Source organism: Hylobates moloch, unplaced genomic scaffold, assembly GCF_009828535.3.
Source record: "Hylobates moloch isolate HMO894 unplaced genomic scaffold, HMol_V3 SCAFFOLD_9, whole genome shotgun sequence".
Lineage (NCBI taxonomy): Eukaryota > Metazoa > Chordata > Mammalia > Primates > Hylobatidae > Hylobates > Hylobates moloch.
The window spans coordinates 74,434,296-74,441,051 of NW_026652284.1; the positions used below are offsets into that span (position 1 = coordinate 74,434,296).

At 43.1% G+C, this 6,756-nt stretch overlaps 1 protein-coding gene across 1 annotated transcript in view; it reads right to left on the reverse strand.

The window, feature by feature from the left end:
- The window catches only part of GEM (GTP binding protein overexpressed in skeletal muscle), a 55,548-nt gene extending 52,266 nt beyond the window's left edge, over positions 1-3,282 (reverse strand). Inside the window, exons 1-3 of the mRNA XM_058444544.1 lie at positions 3,150-3,282; positions 2,346-2,408; positions 1,547-1,656 (exon numbers count right to left, since the gene is read on the reverse strand). The gene's annotated coding sequence lies outside the window, so the exon portion shown is untranslated. The remainder of the gene's footprint in view (positions 1-1,546; positions 1,657-2,345; positions 2,409-3,149) is intronic.
- Positions 3,283-6,756: the final 3,474 nt, after the last annotated feature.

Below are 6,756 nucleotides of genomic sequence, written 5' to 3' on the forward strand. Positions count from 1 at the left end.
TTTAAATTTTGTAGTTGAGTGACTGCAGTTCCCACTGTTAAATCTGATATACAGAGAAGAGCAATTACAGGGCTCTTCAAAGATGCAGGTGCTGCCCTCACAAATCTATTTTGTAAGGCATTGGTCAAGGGCATATCTTCTGGACCCTCCCAGCTGGGATGAGTAGGTCTAAAGTGAATAATCCACTCCACCATCCCAATCTCCCCAAGCCTTTCGATCCCTTCATCTACATTAAACCAAGGGAGATCAGGTATTTCCAGCTTACTCATAGTGGGCCATCTTTTAATCCATATTTTAGCTAACCAAGCACATAAACTATTAGAACCTTTTCAACTCCCGGAGTTGCAACATTGAATGCAGAGTCCCTACTTAGTGGGCCCAAATCGATAAATTCAGCCTGATCCAACTCTCTGTTCCTTCCACCATTATCCCACACCCTTAATATCCATTCCCATGCCTGTTCTCCAGATTTCTGCTTATATAAATTAGAAAGCTCAAGCAGTTCTTTTCTAGTACACTCTTTTTGAGGACGCTCGAAAAGTGCACCTCCTCATGGGTCATATCTCAACCTCGCCTCTACAGGCCCAATGGGACTTTAGTCTAGTTATAGGTCTAGAAGTAAACAGGGGTGTTGGGCGTGGCTCCTGAGGAGAATCAACATTATCTTGCCTGGCAACTGCCTCAGGGGAGGCCATCACTGTTGCCTCAGTCAGTGCAGGGTTTATCTCCTCAGACAAAGGGAGAAAGGCTGATGGCAGCATGGGTCAGGGAGGCGATGGGGAAGCTGTTTCTTCTGGCAAAAAAAAAGTTTCATCAGAGTTTACAAGCTCAGTGTCCCCAGCTTCATCAGTGTCCTCCCACACATCCCCATTCCGAGTTGCAGGGTCCCATTCTTTTCTGATCAACGCCCTCACTTTAGCAGCAGACACCTGGCGAGGCTGTGCATGCACCTTTCATTGCAGGTCAGCCCCTTACATGATAAGAGCTTGTGCCTTTTTTCCCACAATTTCAGCTCTTTTTCTATAGCAGATAAGACTCTCACTCAGGGAAATCTTAGCAGATTTGAGGCTCAGTTTCTGCTTCTGAAGCCAGGAGTTAGAATCCCTGACTCTAACAAAGTGATGACAAAGTTCATCACTTTGTCCACTGAACTTAGGAGCAATCAACCAGCTTCATTATGTTCTTTGGTTCTCCACATATGGTCAAAGGTATTATGTATAGAATCACTAGACTCCTTGCCTCTCATGAGCAGTGAATCAGGAGTGTCAAATGCATTTATTTTGCATAACTCTCTAAACAGTTCACACCAAGGACTATCAGTGTTCTCCATACTATTAGAAGTAGGGTCCTTAGCATTTTTGGGTCTAATCATATTAAGCAGCCAACACCAGAAACCCAAAACCAATGAAAGAACTCCATCCTTCCTATTCTGTTCCTCTAGAACCACTCCTGGTACCAAAATCTGTATTAGTCAGGGTTCTCTAGAAGGACAGAACTAATTGGATAATTATATATATAAAAGAGAGTTTATTAAGTATTAACTCACTTGATCACAAGGTCCCACAATAGGCCATCTGTGAGCTCAGGAGCAAGGAGAGCCAGTCCGAGTCCCAAAACCGAAGGACTTGGAGTCCAATGTTCAAGGGCAGGAAGCATCTAGCACAGAAGAAAGAGGTAGGCTGGGAGGCTAGGCCAGTCTAGTCTTTTCATGTTTTTCTGCCTGCTTTATTTTAGCCATGCTGGCAGCTGATTAGATGGTGCCCCCCCAGATTAAGGGTGGGTCTGCCTTTCCCAGCCCACTAACTCAAATGTTAATCTCCTTTGGCAACACCCTCACAGACACACCCAAGATCAATACTTTTCATCCTTCAATCCAATCAAGTTGACACTCAGTATTAACTATCACAACCTGAGACCTCAACATAAACTCTGTCTGGCCCACAATTCCACATAGGACTCCCCAGTTCTGCCAATCCAGGGACAACCTCCCCATGGACCAGTAGGTGTTTTCCAACTGAGAACTTTGCTGCCATTGCCTGCACCCTTCTCCTTCACCAAACACTCGCTGAGCCATTAATTTTCTTTCAGCATGCAGGGAGCATGCCAAGAACTTCCTGTAGCTCATGAGTCATGGTCTCTGAGCACAGAACATCTCCCGAGGGAAATAAGGGCTGCGAGGAGCCCCAAACCTTAAGAGAAGCTCTGCCAGAGGATGCACTGACTAGGAGGCAGCACTCAGGAAAGGCCCTGCCCGAGATGCTGGGATGTTGTTCAGGGTGCCATGGAAACCTCACAGGGTGGCCAGGCCCGAAAGAACTCAGAGCAGGCAGAAAATAGGCACTGACCTGGGATCAGGCAGCCAAACGTTTGTTCTCGGGAGCCCAGGCTTGACAGAGTTGCTGAGGGAACTGAATAAGAGAACGTATGTGAGATTGTTCTGCAAGCTATAAAGCATTGTTACTACTAAACAAAAATTAGACATCAGACCCATGAGGTGTAACATTCCCTGCCTCTCCTTTCTATTCCCTTTGAACTCCATTTTCTAGGAAAGATTAAGGAGGAGGAAACACTCAGAATGTCTTGACTGTGAAATTGAACTCAGCTGAATCTGCTGCAGGTAGACAGTCTCTTCACTAATGGGAAGCTTTAAAGAGCTTTACAATGAGACCTGCAAACCAGTACCCAAGAGACCTGCAAGCCAAATGCAGGAACCGCAACCTATTAATTTTGCACACACTATGGAGCATGTCTACCTTTTGTCATCTTACCTGAATCAACCAACAAATATTTATTCAGCACCTGCAGTGTACCAGGACCATGTTAGATGTGTCATTTCCAGAAGCTATTCAGAATCTTTTTGTCTCTTAAAACCATAATTGTCAGCCATCTACCTCTAGCACTATACTTAATATTCTCAACACTCCTCTGACCCAGACAATGGGTGAGAGAGAGACAGTTTGTCTGGGAATTCACTTCCATTTCAAATGTTACTGTTTTCCAGCTTTTGCTATATCACTCTTGGCTTTCTATAGAATCTGTTCTCTTTACTTTTTCCCTTCTGTTTCTCCTACAACCTCACATACAAGCACAGCTAAAATGCTGACAATAATTGCAAGACACTTCACCCCAGGGGATCCTGGTTTCTTCACCTGAAAAATGAAGAATGTTGAAGAGAAGCTCCGAGGACCCTTCCACCTCTGTCCTTCTGAGATCCTGAGGTTCTAAGTAGCCAGATCTTCATTTTTAAATAAGGAAAGGAAGCTCAAGGCAGGGAGAAGTGCCCAGGACATGGACAAAGTGAAGATCAGAGAGACTCAAACTGTTGATGTGCCACAATGCTCTGCTCCACACCCAGCATGGAATAGCCTGAATTAATAATTAATAATCATTAATAATAGTTGTTTTATTATATAATGTTTAATTGTTTAATTATAATTTTATAATTATATACTTGCATATCTTTATAATTAATAAATTAATAATTAATAACAAGAGATGCTATGAACAGATGCTTATCTGTGTCCAGAACAAGAGGAAAACTATTAGATTGGGATGAGGTGAAAACTATGACATTTTAAACAGACCAAGTTTCCTTAAGCAATTATTTTGTTACTAAGTGTTTACCAAAAAGGTTAAATCTAGCCTGATATTGAGAATAGGAGCCCTGGGATGGCAGCAAGCCAAGGAAGACCAGGCAAGAAGAGGGATGGATTTTATCCTTCCTTAGACTGGACTTCAGCCAGTCAGCATTCATGGCTGGCCCCTGGAAGCCCCTTCAAAAGGTGGCTATGGTAGCCCAAAACACAACCTATCTCCAACGCTTGTGAACAGGATAGAAAAAGTTAAAAATTAGTCATGGGCTTCTTTACCCTTACAAATTCTTGGAGTGCCACTCTAAGAAATGGACAAAGATACAAATGGAGAAGGGAGAGAATGCTGAGAAAGACTAAGGTGATTTTCATTAAGAGGGCCAGTTACTCCCAGACCAAAGAAAATCACAGCTCCCTGAAGGAGGTAGCAGAAGACAAGCCAGCCAGCAGAAGCTAGAGTTTGAGGGAAAAGGGCTAAGGGAGAGTGAAGATAGAAAGTATGGCCTAGAGGAGGAGACAGCTGCTAGACTTGGTGCAATTTGGGGAAGAGGTGGCATGTAAGGTGGGTTGTTAGTTTGCTCTATATGATGCAATGTAATGCCCCTCTTCTGTGCCTTGTCCATGGACTTCCATAAAGACTGAAATCGTTTTACAAGGTTTTATTGAAGTTGGAAGTGTATTTCTTTTGAATGCTACCCTTTGTTAAGATTGATGCAAAGTCTTACCCTGGTTGCATTCTGGTGAGCTCTGGAAGAGCACTGTGTGCCTGAGATAACCTCAGACCTGCTATCTGCTGCATTTATAAAGAGTATGTATCAGGGAAAAGGCTTTGGGTTTGAAGGCAAAAGATACTGGCTTCAATCATAATTTCTTGGAGGAGTTGTTTAGCCTCTCAGCTTCCTAATTTTGAAAAGAAGATGATAATTTCTAAACTGATATGGTATGTACATATACACATATATACATATATATACACTTTTATATACACACACACACACACACACACATATATATATATATATATGGTGGTCCTCAACCAGGAGGCCACTGAATCACCATGAAAGGCTTTTAAAAGCCCATGTTCCTGTAACAAGGAATGAAGTACTGCATACGTGCTACAGCATGGATGAATCTCAAAAACCCCATGCTAAGTGAAAGAAGTCAGGCAGAAAAGTCCACATATTAAACGATTCCATTTATATGAAAGGTCCAGAAAAGGTAAATCTACAGATACAGATCATAGATTAATAGTTTTCTAGAGCTAGGGGTGGAAATGGGGAATGATGGCAAACAGTAAGTTTTCTTTTTGGGATGATGGAAATTATTTAAAATAAGATTGTGATGATGATGGCTGTACAACTAATACAAATAATCATTTAATTGTTCACTTAAAATGGGTGAATTTTATGGTAGTAAATTATGCCTCAATAAAGCTTTAAATAAATATATGTGCCCTCATTTCCCCCAATTTGATAGTCCTGGTGGGAAAAGAGGGGGATATGTATTCTGAAAGAATTTCCTTCAGTTCTTATATATGCCATCTCTGCCCCCACTGAAGAATCATTGATACAAGCCCTTGTTCCTCAAAGAGTGGTGCATGGGCCAGGAGCATTAGCTATCTCCCGGGAACTTACTGGAAATCCAGACTCCAAGGCCCCAGTGCAGAACTGTGATTTGTGGCTTGAAGTTGGTGAGCACATTCAAGTTTTGGAAGCACTGCTCTAGAACCTTCTGCAAACAGCAACAGACCAGCTTTCCCAAGGTCTTTGCTCTTGTCATGCCCTTATCCTTTAAGAATCCAACATTTGACAGGAGGAGTCCTTTCTCTGAGAACATGCTTGCCTTCCTGCAACCAGATAATAGGGGATGAAAAAAAGCTTCTTTTCAAATTAAGGTCATTAGTTATTTGTTATAAACAACACTAATCAGTGTTGACTGTGTGCCTCAAAGCCTTGCCCAAATGTTTATGTGTGGCTGAAACCAAGAGCGAAATACCAGACATCTAAGGAGTGCAGCCCTCACCCCGCTTTCTAGATGGACATTGAAGAATCCAAATCCAAGATCCCATTTACTGTAGCTGAGAGGCCTCCCTGCAATCTGTCCTGTTGGTAAGCTGCCCTCACTACTATATATCAGATGGTTGGCATGGTGCACTGGAAAATAACCTAGACATGAGCAACACTGCCATATTCTGATGCTTCAAAGTGAATAATACAGCAGATGACTTATTTCTAATTGGTCTAATTCTGGCCTGGTGGACAAGCAGAAATTGTGTTTTAGAAGTTGCTCTGGGAACTGTTAATTGCCAAAGCTAATGACTGTCCCATCCCCAAAAGATACTGGCACTGAACAGTAACCTCAAATATCTACATAACAGAGACTTTTCTTTGCAATTTTTACTCTAAAACTGTAAACAGTGACTAAGCTGTTTGTATTGGAAGTGTTATTCACTGTACCATTGAAATTACCCTGTCCAGAAGGAAAAGGTCAGAGCCCTGTGGATCCCTCTAATTGGCCCAGAGATCGAGTTCATGTTACCACTGTCAGGACCAGGTACCCCTGGAGCAGTCCCCTCAACCAGACATAAAGGTGCGGGGCAGGGCACATCGGCACCAACTGGCAATCAATGGCAGCATTTGGCAGGTCATGAGTCTCCTCTGAGAAACGCAGACAAGAAATGGAGTGTTTAACATTTTGTATTTTGAGGAGAGATCATAAATTAAATGTCAATATGATGGAGGAAGAAAAGGAGCCTTCCTGGGGCAAGTAGGTGCTGATAATAATTGAAGACCTGGAGAGAAAACAAATTGCATTTGGCAGCATGAAAATAAATGATGGTATGTGTCAGGGTTAAAGAAAAATCTCTTCTGGCCGGGCGCGGTGGCTCACGCTTGTAATCCCAGCACTTTGGGAGGCCGAGGCGGGCGGATCACGAGGTCAGGAGATCGAGACCACGGTGAAACTCCGTCTCTACTAAAAAATACAAAAAATTAGCCGGGCGCGGTGGCAGGCGCCTGTAGTCCCAGCTACTCGGAGGCTGAGGCAGGAGAATGGCGTGAACCCGGGAGGCAGAGCTTGCAGTGAGCCGAGATTGCGCCACTGCACTCCAGCCTGGGCGACAGAGCGAGACTCTGTCTCAAAAAAAAAAAAAAAAAAGAAAAATCTC